At 41.2% G+C, this 13,258-nt stretch overlaps 1 long non-coding RNA gene across 1 annotated transcript; it reads right to left on the reverse strand.

The window, feature by feature from the left end:
• Positions 1-198: 198 nt before the first annotated feature.
• Positions 199-8,002, reverse strand: LOC120299377. The gene is made up of 3 exons (XR_005554403.1): positions 7,945-8,002; positions 3,372-3,620; positions 199-441 (listed from the first exon to the last, which is right to left on the reverse strand). It is a non-coding gene; the product is annotated as an uncharacterized LOC120299377 (long non-coding RNA).
• Between the last annotated feature and the right edge of the window lie 5,256 nt (positions 8,003-13,258).

Consider the following 13,258-nt stretch of genomic DNA (forward strand, 5'->3'; position numbering starts at 1 on the left):
CTCAAATGGATGATCTGGTTCTCTGTCAGAAGCCCTGTGGGCAGTGTTTACCATAGAATGATCAGCATTCTGTGTCACAAATTAATCACATAAATATGAAGCATACAGCAACCTTGGATTAACAGTTTCAATGATTGCCCTTCTTCCATATTTCATAGAATCTCTCTTCTCTCCTCTCCTCTCTCTCAAGTCCTGTACTTTTTTTTTTTTTTTTTTTGCATTTCTTCTTTCATTTTCACATACCTAGCCCTAACCCTTTTCGTGTCTCCCTCACGTGATATCTTCCAGCCACATTGTGCTTCCAACCCTGTAATTTCCAATCTCCTGGCTGGGAACGATGGAAGCCAGGTGGATGGCACAAAATTGCAGAAAGATAATCGGGTTTATAAATTTCTTTTCCAGCAGAGGGCAGTCTTGTGCTGTGCTTGTCCATCGCTTGTGCTAAGAGAGAGAGAGAGAGAGAGAAAAAAAAATAGGAAGTCTAGTTGCCTCTTTTCTGACTGCCGATTTCATGAGAGGAGGGGAGGGGAGGGAGCAGGAGAAGAGGGGAAAGGAAGGGAGGGAATAGGAAAGGAGAGGAGGGGAGGGAAGTGATGGGACAGGAGAAGAGGGGAGGAGAAGGAAGGGAAGAGAGGGAACAGGAGAGGGGAGGGGAGAGGAGGGGGCGAGGGGAGGGGAGGGAAGTAATAATAATAATAATAATAATAATAATAATAATAATAATAATAATAATAGTGATGATGATGATAAAGATGGAAGGCACCTTGGAGGTCATCTAGTCTAACCCCCTGCTCAGGCAGGAAACCCTATACCATTCCAGACAAACGGCTGTCCAAATCTCTTCTTAAAAAACCTCCAGTGTTGGAACACCCACAACTTCTGGAGGGAAGCTGTTCCACTGGTTGATTGTCCTTGCTATTAGGAAGTTCCTCCTTAATTCCAGGTTGTATCTCTCCTTCACAGGTTTCCATCCCTTATTTCTTGTCTTGCCCTCAGTTGCTTTCAAGAATGGGTTGATCCCCCCCTCCCCCTTCTTTGGGGCAGCCCCTCGCATTTTGGAACACGGCTATTGTGTCGCTCCTGGTCCTCCTCTTCACTGGGCTCTTCTCTTCATTAGACTAAAAGGCAGAAGCTTTTGCTTTATCAGAGACTGGCTAGACTGATGTCGGGAATGATTGGAGTGAAGATGCAGGCAAGGGAGGGGGGCAGATGTAGGTTATATGTGAGGCAGAGGACAAGGACCTTATCAGTGCACAATTGTCCTCTGTTAAAAGCCCATTATGCTTTTGAGACCTTCTGAAATTGCCGGCAACCTTTGGATGTTTGCGAGGTCAGCAACCTTAGACTGAATAATGGAGTTAAACGCTCCTAAAGTGCCACTTTGAGGTCTGCCATGGCGCGTCCTAGGAGGTTGAGATGTTGCAATGCTCCACTGTTTCTCTTCTGAATCCTGACCTGACCATTAAATCTTTCAGACAGTTGTCCCTTTTCTCCCAAGAGAAGAGGGGCCACCAACCTTGGCCACTTTAAGACTTGTGGACTTCAACTCCCAGAGTTCCCCAGCCAGCATAGCCAGCATGAAGTCCACAAGTCTTAAAGTGCCCAAGGTGGGAGACCCCCTGCTAGAGAGGATCCAGACGGTGTGTCAGTTCTCTAGCATCCCCGCTTTTAGGCTTTGTGTGATATGCCTGTCTATAAGCTAAACATGGTTTACTCAACTCATCCTTTAGCCTTTTCATAACGTATCGAACCCTAAAAAGACCACACAGGTTGGCTGTTCACAACTTATGAAGCTAACATGAAATTTCTGGCTCCATGGATGGGCAGAGACAAAATACAGATTAAATCAATATATGTGATTCCCCGTAGCATCAATTTCACGAGAATTAATTCCCGTAAGCCCTCTTCTTCTCAGAAGGCTTGTTCTGGTCCACCATACATTACTGAAACTTATTTCTTTATTTCCATTATGTTCCCTTGGGGAAAATGTAAGGGGACGGTTACCCTGAACAGAAAAAAAGCAGAGATCTCAGTGGTGGTTCCATTTGGAACAGAAGAACCAGATTCCTTCCTTTATTTATTTATTTGTAACATTTATTAGCCACCCATCTTACTATAAAGTAAACTCTGGGCAGCTTTCACAGTTTATGAATAACAGAATAGCAGAGTTGGAAGTCTTTCTAGTCCAATTCTCTGAAAGCAGAGCTTACAATATTAAAAGATAAAATTGTATGAAACCCTACTGATATAAATACATATTATAAAAATCCAGATAATCAACCTAGCTAAAAAATGGGGAGGGAGGGAGTAGGATGAGAAAGGGAAGGGGTGGGATCTGTTGTTAATCTATCAGTCATCCCCAATGTGAAGCAGGAAAAAACCAAAGGTACAAGTACAGATAAAGTGAAGCCTGGCTCAAAAACGGCAACTGTGAGAAGGAGCTTGGAGTCTTAGTGGAGGATCACTTAAACATGAGCCAGCCGTGTGCAGCAGCAGCCAAAAAAGCTAATACAGTCCTCGGTTGTATAAACAGAGGCATAGAATCAAAATCACATGATTGAGAACGAAGGGCTGGAAGTCGGCCATGATGGAAAGGTCCTTTTCTCAAAGGACCCAGGAAACTGCCGATATCGAGGGACAGGAAGTCCGCCATTGCCGAGAAGGCCTCTCGGAGATTACTGGGGAAGAACCAGCCGGCGGACATGCGCCGAAGGCCGAGGGAAGCGGCCCGTCCCTTTCGGAGGAGCATAGAGTGGCGACGCTCTGCGCTTTGGGGCTTAGCTTCTCGGTGTCCCGATCCTGGGCAAAAGGCCTCAACGTTAATGCTACGGGACAGGAAACACTGCCCTCCTGTGGTCAAAAACGGGTATTGCGGCCACCAAAAGAAATAAACCTTTTTAATGGCATTTTAAAATTACGGTATTCTCTGTCTTTATTAACGGTATTAACACCTTATTAATAGGGCCAGGGGAGGCCCGTTTGCTGCAACGCACAGGCGCGGAAGAAGAAATCTGCTTCAAAAGCCTTCAACCTAGTTAAGGAGGACTATGATGCCCTATTAATATTAATAAGGTTTTAATAATAAAGAATAGCCTTAAAATGCCATTGAAAAGTTTTGTAATGGCTGCTGTACCTGCTTCAACCACGGGATGGATGGCACTGTTTTTTGACCCTTAATAGCATCCAATAGCTTCAATAGATAAATAAAAAATGAGGGTTGAAGTAACCCTTTAGAGTGAGTCCTGACATCTCCCACTTTTTGAATTAAAGAAGAGGGGTGCTCTGAAGGGACAATTGTACAGAGCACCCACAGTTCAGGTCCTGAAGGTGTTTCTCTGTCCTGTCACTAAGGGGGCATAATAAAAACCTACTTCCTTTCGGAGAGACCTCCTCAGCATGGCCGACGTCCTGTCCGCTCAAATTCGTCGTCCTCCAGGGATTTTGAATTGCGACCTTCCCAACATGGCCGACTTCCGGTCCGTCCTTCTTAGTCATCCTTCAACTTCCTCTTGCGCGGACCTTCTGGGCACGGCCCACTCCACGTCGGATCAACGAGGTAAGCCTTTAAAACCCCATTAAATCTGTTCTTGAAAAGGTGAACTCCCATGTGGAAGAGGTAGCTGAAAAAGTGGACATAATGGAGGGGAAAATTGAAAGTATGGAAAAAGAAATGGAAAATGAGATTCTTATGCTTCAATATGGACAAATGGAATATGCCTTAAGAATTAGAGGCCTGGGAGAGTCTTTGCAAGGAGATCTGAAGGAGATGGTTGCAAAGGACTTTGCATTGATTTTGAATAAAGAAAAAGAGGGAATACTTAATGAAATTGAAAAATTATTTAGGGTTAACTCTGTGGTGGCAGCACAGAAGAATCTGCCAAGAGATGTGGTAATTTACTTTGGTAAAAGATCTTTACGCAATGAAATTGTGCAAGCCTATTATAAGAAGAGATTTCAAATTGCTTCACAAGATGTTATAATTTTTAAAGAGATCCCATCTAAAATTTTAAGAAGAAGAAAGGAGTTTGCTTTTTTAGCAAATGAACTTAAAAAGAGAAAAATTTCATTCAGATGGGATGTTCCGATTGGAATGGTGGTGAATTACCTGGGGACATGTTATAGACTTAATACTGTTTCTCAAGCAAAAGATTTTTATACTTCGGTCCTGGGGGTATGTGCATCGCCATCAATTAAGTTTAAAGCTTTGGAAGAAAAGAATGTAGAATCACAGTTTGAAGAGCCTATATTTATGAAAACTGGAGAATCTTTGTGTGAGAGGCCTCAACAAGTCCAGGTTGAGGAGCAGAAGACAACTTGTGCAGTATATAATCCCAAAGAAAAGCAGCAACAGAAGAAGGTTAAGGAAGTTTCATATTTAGTGGTTTCTGAATCTCTGGGAGATGTTAGACCTACAAAGTCTTTGGAGCAATCTTTAAGGGTGGAATTGTTGCCTGAAATGGAAACTGGGAAATCTCAGTCTGAGGGGCATCAACAAGAGAGGAACGGGCAGAGGATAACTTGTACAACTTACAATTGTAAAGATCAATACAAGGAGGAATTTAAGGAATCCTTATTGGCTTCGGAGTCGATGGGAGATTCAGGAATTTTGGAGCAGTCTCCTAAGGCAGAACTTGCAGCATTTCTTACGAGTTTGATACAAGAATGGAGAAGGGAAATGGAAGAATGGAAGAATGGAGAATGGAAAAAACTGGAATGTGAATAATTAATAATACTAATATAATTGAGATTGATAAGGATGTAGTTTTTTACGGATGGAATTAGTTATTGGTGAAGATTGAAATGTTTAATGTGTTTATTAACTTTGTTGTTTTAAGTTTTGAACCTTTAATGATAATATTGTTTAAATTTGTGTTTTGAAGGGATTATAATTTGCTTATTTTAGTGAGTGGATTCTAATATTTTAAATTTTAAAAATTTGTGGTTTTGGAGGGAGTTTATATAGAGTGATGATTGTATTTAGATTTGTTTAGGATTTAAAAGTGTTTTTAGTTTTTAAATATTATTATTAATATTTTTAAGACAAAATAATTTGTTTAATTAAATGTGCTTAGATTTGTTTAGGACTTATAGGTTTTTTAAGTTTTTGTTTTTTGTTTTTTTTTTTTTTTTTTCTTCTTTTTGGATAGGAGAGAAGATTATGAAGATTGAAGGAAATATGTACTTACTTTAAGTTCTTTAAGAGTATTTAGCTTTAATGGTATAACAAAGATTTGTATGTTTATTTTTTCGTTTTAGGATAAAGAAAGAGGGAGAAATTAGATTTTATATTATAGATATAGATATTCAAAGAAAGTAATGTTTAAATTTGTGTTTTTGGAGGGAGCTTATATAGAATGATGATTGTATTTAAATTTGTTTAGGTTTTAAAAGTGTTTTAAGTTTTCTTTTTTTTTTTTTAATTAAGCCTGTACTCAGCTCTGGGAAGTCCAGGGGAGGGTTTGGGAGGTTGGGAAGGGGGGGGGTGAGGTAGGGGGGGGTATGGGAAGGGGATTTGTTTTTGTAAAATGTAAAAATTTTCAATAAAAAAAAAAAAAAAAAAAAACCCCATTAAAAAGGCTTCTTTCTCTTGGCGGCCGCAATACCCGTCCCACAGCATTACCATCGAGGCCATCGTAGGCCTTTTCCACGGCCTCAATGCCGCTATCGCTAAGGGCGGGAAAACAGTGCTCTCCCGTGGCCATGCCGGGTATAGCAGCCACCAAAAGAAATAAACCGTTAAAATGGCAAAAGGGCCTCCCGTCGCCCTATTAATATTAATAAGGGGTTAATAATAAAGACGGGGGGGAAATAAATAGCCTTAAAATCCCATTTAAAAGGTTTTTTTTCGGCGACCGCAATACCCGTTTTTGACCACAGGAGGGCAGTTTTCCGTCCCGTAGCATGACCACCGACGACGACGTTCCCAGTACGTCCGACTTCCTGTCCATTCGCCGAGGCCGTCCCCAACTTCCTGTCCGTTCGCAGCACGGTTCCCTGCTTTTTCCCGTCCTCTTTTCTGCACTACGTTGACGGAGCGCACGCAGGAAGGAAAAAAGGAAGCCTGCTACTGCCTCAGGTGAGCCGAGTCACCCCCGCATTTCCAGATTCCAGAAAGATACCGGTTTTCTCTGTTACCTAGTTAGCGGGGGATCCCCACCTTCCCCCTCCCCCGCCTCCTCCCCGGCCACTCGTTTGGTCCTCTCCCCTAAGATGTCCTGCCCTGCTATTTCTTTAAGGAGATCGTACGTATGTAGGTTTGTATTTAGGTTTGATGTTTCTAAACTATATTTCTTAGAGATTCCTATGTATTAATATAGGTGCAATATCAAATATCTATTGGAAATAGTGTGCATTTTTATTAAGAAACGATCAATATAAAAATAAATGTAGTTTATTTTGAAAATGTATATAACCTATTGTTCCCTTATAGGTTTATCATTTAACGGATGGATAAAAGGGATGAGACGTGAGACGTTGCAACTAATGGCATTTATTAATTTGTTCGCCGTCCATCTAACTTTGTAGACCTTCGTCCAAAGCAAGTCAGGGTTAGGAAGGGTAGGAGATTCCTTCCTTTCCAGATGTCCTATTAATATTAATAAGGTTTTAATAATAAAGAATAGCCTTAAAATGCCATTGAAAAGTTTTGTAATGGCTGCTGTACCTGCTTCAACCACGGGATGGATGGCACTGTTTTTTGACCCTTAATAGCATCCAATAGCTTCAATAGGTAAATAAAAAATAATAATAATCTTAAAATCATGTTAAAAGGGTTTATTTCCTTTTGTGGCTGCTATTCCTTCTTTGACCATAGGACTCAATTCTTCCCAGAGGGCTTGACCGCTTTAGTCTCAATAACTTTCCCTCTCCCAGAAAACAGGCGATGGGAGCCTAAGCGGGCCTCCTGTGCACTTTCCTCGCTGTTTTTAAATATCCCTCGGCTACGACCAACCCAAGCAAAGCGGCTACCAACAGAATAAGAGACGTGGAGTTCCAGCTAGAGCTTAACAGAATCTCTCTCTGCAGCAAGAAAATGGATTAAATGGGGTGTGTGGGGACCAGCAAGGTATCTGAAAGACCTGAGCTTTCCTAAGAGTAGAATAGCATTTTTTAGAGCCAGACATTTTAATATCCTCTCCTTGGCACTCCTGCAGGGCAGGAATGATAAAACCCCAAGACTGAGTGAAGGTGTACTTGTGGCAGAAGGGGAAGCTGAAGATTTCTCTCACACGTGTGTCCTGTTAGTCCAAAGCCAAACATTAAAATCAAAAGCCATTCTTTGGATCTGAAAAATATTTCCTTTAATTGTGTGCATTGTACGGTGAGGAATTTGTGGGAATGAGGGGGGTGGGGGGGCGGGGCTTAGAGTCTTAATGTTTCTGCTCAGTTCTTGCCCTTTATGTCAAATGCCCAGAAATGTGAGAAGGGGCTCCAGAAAAGGCCGTCAGTCTGTGGGTTCTAGGACTGACACGCTCAGAGCCTAGATCCCAATAATGCTCAGTGTCGTGTTTCTTAAAATGCTCCCGTGCCACGTTTTCAGCAGCACACTGCTTGAACTTCACCTCACCAAAGCTCCGCTCCTTTGCCGTGCCCTAGAAGGACACAGAGAGAGGCAGGAGAGATTCTGAGCCAGCCTACGTATCGAGGGTTGCATTGCATGGATTGGAAGCTCGCATAATGCAGATAATTCCTCTTTCCTTGCCCGTGGCTTACTGGTGAAGCCCTGAGGGTTGAAGTAACCCTTTAGAGTGAGTCCTGACATCTCCCACTTTTTGAATTAAAGAGGAGGGGTGCTCTGAAGGGACCATTGTACAGAGCACCCACAGTTCAGTTCCTGAAGGTGTTTCTCTGTCCTGTCACTAAGGGGGCATAATAAAAACCAGGACTTTCTTAGTGATGCTGGGAATCACCAAATGCCTCAGTTAGACCATAAATATTACTCACCTCCCAAACCAGGGAACATTCAGGTTTTTTTCACAGATTTTCAAGCTGAAGATCTCTCTCACACGTGTGTCCTGTTAGTCCAAAGCCAAACATTCAAATCAAAAGCCGTTCTTTGGATCTGAAAAATATTTCCTTTAATTGTATGCATTGTACTGTGAGGAATTTGTGGGAATGAGGGGGGCGGGGCTTAGAGTCTTAATGTTTCTGCTCAGTTCTTGCCCTTTATGTCAAATGCCCAGAAATGTGAGAAGGGGCTCCAGAAAAGGCCGTCAGTCTGTGGGTTCTAGGACTGACTCGCTCAGAGCCTAGATCCCAATAATGCTCAGTGCCCTGTTTTTTTTTTTTATTGGAAATTTTTAAATGTTTTTACAAAAAACAGAAAACACAACAACAAAAAACAAAACAACCCTCACCCACCCACCCCCAAACCACCCCCTCCATCCCCCCCGACCTTCCCAGAGCTGAATATAGGCTTAATTAAAATTTTTAAGAATCTTAAAGAAATTGAAAAAATATAAATCATGAGTATATCTAAATAGCTTACATAAACAACTTATAAAATGATTAATAAAATATATATAAGAAAAAAGCATGAGTATAAAAAAAAGTACTTCAAAGAAAAAAAGATAATAATAAAAAAAAGAAAAGAGAAAGAAGAAGAGATAAAAAAGTACAATCTATAAAATATCAAAATTTATATACAAATTATTGAAAAGCTAAATGATATTTTTTATATCCAATTTATATTGTATGAAATTTATCCATTTTTCCCATACAGCAAAAAATTTCTCTTGCGATTGCTCCTTTAAGAAAGCCGAAATCTTTGCCATTTCCACCAGATAAGAAACTTTAAAAAACCACTCTTGCAAGGTAGGCAAAGATTCCTTCTTCCAGTATTGCCCTACTAACAGCCTTGCGGCTGTAATCAAATTTAACATCAATATAACCTCCTTAGCATCACAATCAATAACAATACCTAACAAAAACAATTGTGGAGTGACTTTTACCCTCTTTCTAAAAATTCTTTGAATATTCCACCATATCTTAATCCAAAGGCTTTTATATTTTTACACGACCACCAAATATGATAATAAGTGGCATCCAGACAACCACATCTCCAACATTTAGGCTGTAAGTCAGGATACATAAGAGACATTTTTTGTGGATCAAGGTGCCATCTATAAAACATTTTATAAAAATTCTCCCTTAAGTTCTGGGCTTGTGTAAATTTAACATTCCTCACCCAAATAGTTTCCCAGGTATCCAGTAGAACTGGTTCACCAAAATTTTGTGCCCATTTAATCATACAATCTTTGATTAATTCTGATTCTGAGTCCAGTTCCACTAAAACCCCATAAATTCTCTTAATATGAGTTCGCCTTTGATCCTTTACTTGTTTAACAAAATTTTCATCTTCTCTAAGCAAGCCCATGTTACGATCCATCTTCCATCTATCCACTATTTGTCTGTACTGAAACCATGAATAGGTAATATTTTCATGTACTAAATCTTCCAAAGATTTTAACTGCCAATTTTGACCATCCCATCTAAGTAATTGTGTATAAGAGACCCTATCCATCTTAACTCCTCTCCTTATCCCCTCTATAGCCCATAATGGTATTTTAAAATCACTTTTATAATATTTCCTCCAAACCCGAAGTAGAGAAATCCTTATAATATGAGATTTAAAAACCCGGTCCACTTTTTTATTAAAAATTAGATAGGCATGCCATCCAAAAAGTAAATCCCAACCCTCCAGATGGAGTATTTCTACATTTGTTAAATTAACCCAATCACTAATTAGTGTTAAAGCCACAGCATCATAATATAATTTCAAATTCGGTACCTTGAGTCCACCTCTCTCACGGAAGTCTTGCATAATTTTAAGCTTTACCCTTGGTTTTTTCCCTGCCCAAATAAATTTGTTAATGCCTTTCTGCCATTCATTTAAATTAACCTCATTCTTTAAAATAGGTAGCATTTGAAATAAAAAGAGAAATTTTGGCAGGACATTCATTTTAATCACTGCAATTCTTCCCATAAGAGATAACTGTAGCTTCTCCCAATTCTTCAAATCTTTCTGTACCCTGACCCACAGCCTTTCATAATTGTTTTTATACAATTTTACATTAGAAACAGATAAAGTGACCCCCAAATATTTTATCTTATCAACAACTTCAAAGTCTGTCAAATTAACCAAAATCTGCTTGTCCAGATTGGTCATGTTTTTAGATAATATTTTAGTCTTATTATTATTAATTTTAAAACCCGAAACCCGTCCATATTGGTAAATCAGTTGTAATAACTTTACTACAGAATAGGTAGGTTGGGACAAAGTAACCACCAAGTCATCTGCGAAAGCTCTTAATTTATATTCTTTTTTGTTAACTTCTATTCCTTTTATTTCCTGCGACTCTCGAATTTTAATCAACAGTGCCCTGTTTCTTAAAATGGTCCTGGCTCTGCTATTGGGAAGGCCCTTGGAGAGGTCCCTCCCATTATTTCCCACCAAAACTGCAATATTTAGAGGAGCGGTGGCGATCGCAACCTCCCACCCTGTTTCCTGCTGCCTCTTGGGGTTTTTATTGGGCTCCCAACCTTACTCCATTTCCATCCCTGTCTCTTTAAAAGGAAAAGCCTTAACCTCATTGAAAGTGGCAAGGGGGGGGGGAATCCTCAAGGACAACTTATCTGTTTCCCCCCAGTTCCTTCTTAACAGCCACAGCAAGGGGGGGGGGGTGTCACCCATCCGGTGGAGGCTCTAGGCTGGAAATCCAGGGAGCGTGACCTCCTTTCTCCACTGCCTTTTCCAAAAAGGCTGAAGCTTTCAGCTGGCAGGCCTTTAGAGGATTGGTGTCCCCACCCTTCCTCCTGGCCGCTACCTCAGTCGACGCAGGTGTGACTGGGGGAAGTTAGCAAAATTGCAAGCCGGACTCTGCAAAGACCCGGGTTTCCTGCTGCCCCCAGAGAGATCTGCTTTTCCTTTCTCTTACTTCTGGGTGGTGGGTGGGCTGTTTACAGCAACCTGGAAAGGAAGGAATCTCCTACCCTTCCTAACCCTGACTTGCTTTGGACGAAGGTCTACAAAGTTAGATGGACGGCGAACAAATTAATAAATGCCATTAGTTGCAACTTCTCACGTCTCATCCCTTTTATCCATCCGTTAAATGATAAACCTATAAGGGAACAATAGGTTATATACATTTTCAAAATAAACTACATTTATTTTTATATTGATCGTTTCTTAATAAAAATGCACACTATTTCCAATAGATATTTGATATTGCACCTATATTAATACATAGGAATCTCTAAGAAATATAGTTTAGAAACATCAAACCTAAATACAAACCTACATACGTACGATCTCCTTAAAGAAATAGCAGGGCAGGACATCTTAGGGGAGAGGACCAAACGAGTGGCCGGGGAGGAGGCGGGGGAGGGGGAAGGTGGGGATCCCCCGCTAACTAGGTAACAGAGAAAACCGGTATCTTTCTGGAATCTGGAAATGCGGGGGTGACTCGGCTCACCTGAGGCAGTAGCAGGCTTCCTTTTTTCCTTCCTGCGTGCGCTCCGTCAACGTAGTGCAGAAAAGAGGACGGGAAAAAGCAGGGAACCGTGCTGCGAACGGACAGGAAGTTGGGGACGGCCTCGGCGAATGGACAGGAAGTCGGACGTACTGGGAACGTCGTCGTCGGTGGTCATGCTACGGGACGGAAAACTGCCCTCCTGTGGTCAAAAACGGGTATTGCGGTCGCCGAAAAAAAACCTTTTAAATGGGATTTTAAGGCTATTTATTTCCCCCCCGTCTTTATTATTAACCCCTTATTAATATTAATAGGGCGACGGGAGGCCCTTTTGCCATTTTAACGGTTTATTTCTTTTGGTGGCTGCTATACCCGGCATGGCCACGGGAGAGCACTGTTTTCCCTCCCTTAGCGATAGCGGCATTGAGGCCGTGGAAAAGGCCTACGATGGCCTCGATGGTAATGCTGTGGGACGGGTATTGCGGCCGCCAAGAGAAAGAAGCCTTTTTAATGGGGTTTTAAAGGCTTACCTCGTTGATCCGACGTGGAGTCGGCCGTGCCCAGAAGGTCCGCGCAAGAGGAAGTTGAAGGATGACTAAGAAGGACGGACCGGAAGTCGGCCATGTTGGGAAGGTCGCAATTCAAAATCCCTGGAGGACGGCGAATTTGAGCGGACAGGACGTCGGCCATGCTGAGGAGGTCTCCGAAAGGAAGTAGGGGGAAAGATTAAGGTCGAAGGAACGGAAGTCGGCCATGATGGAAAGGTCCTTTTACCGCAGCACCTGGGGGACGGCCGATACCGACGGACAGGAAATCCGCCGTGCACAGAGGGCCTCGGAGATTACTCGTAAAGAACCAGCCGGCGGACATGCGCAGAAAGCCGACGGAAGCGGCCCGTCCTTTTCGGAGCAGCATAGAGTGGCGACGCTTTTGGCTGACGCTCTGCGCTTTGGGGCTTAGCTTCTCGGTTTCCTGATCCTAGGCAAAAGGCCTACGACGGCCTCAATGTTAATGTTATGGGACGGGAAACCGTGCCCTCCTGTGGTCAAATTGGGTATTGCTGTCGCCGAAAGAAATAATCCTTTTTAATGGCATTTGTTAACCAATTATTAACAGACAGCTGCCTAGGTTGGATCAAGTTAATGCTTGCATATTTTATCTTCCATTCTATATCTTTATTTATGATCAATGATCAATGCATAAGCAACGATACCCTGATAAAACAATGCTTGGTCATCTTTACATCATCCTACGCCAATATCTTGGCAGATGAGATATAATTTCATCCCTCAGACATAAAGAGTTTCCATCTCCTACAGATATTATATCCAATTGCATGATATTGTATATTTTATAATATTTTATGTTATTTTGTGGTTGTTTTGGGGTGTTTAGAAGAAGATCTATTTATTTCCCTTATGTCGGAGAAAAAAGAAAAAAATAGTACTAACAGAAATACAGATTTTAAAAGATATAGAAATCCTGATAGAAAAATAGATATAGAAAGGGGAGTTAAAACCAATATTTTATAACATTTATATCCTTCTCTAATATTTATATTAATATTCTCCTAGAAGGGACATGATAGAATTCTATCTAAGCAGATAGTCTCCAATTAAAACAAGGAATCAAACGTAAGAGTTATATTGTAAGCAAAATCAGTGAATTAATTTTTCTGTGGTTTCTGAAATTAGTGAGTCTATTGACATTAGAATCAAAGAAAGGTAAAAAGAAAAAGAAAAAATAGGACCACATAGAAAAAACATCACTGTTGTTCAAAGTTTTAC

Source organism: Crotalus tigris, unplaced genomic scaffold, assembly GCF_016545835.1.
Source record: "Crotalus tigris isolate CLP2741 ecotype Arizona unplaced genomic scaffold, ASM1654583v1 scf7180000024293.1627790, whole genome shotgun sequence".
Lineage (NCBI taxonomy): Eukaryota > Metazoa > Chordata > Lepidosauria > Squamata > Viperidae > Crotalus > Crotalus tigris.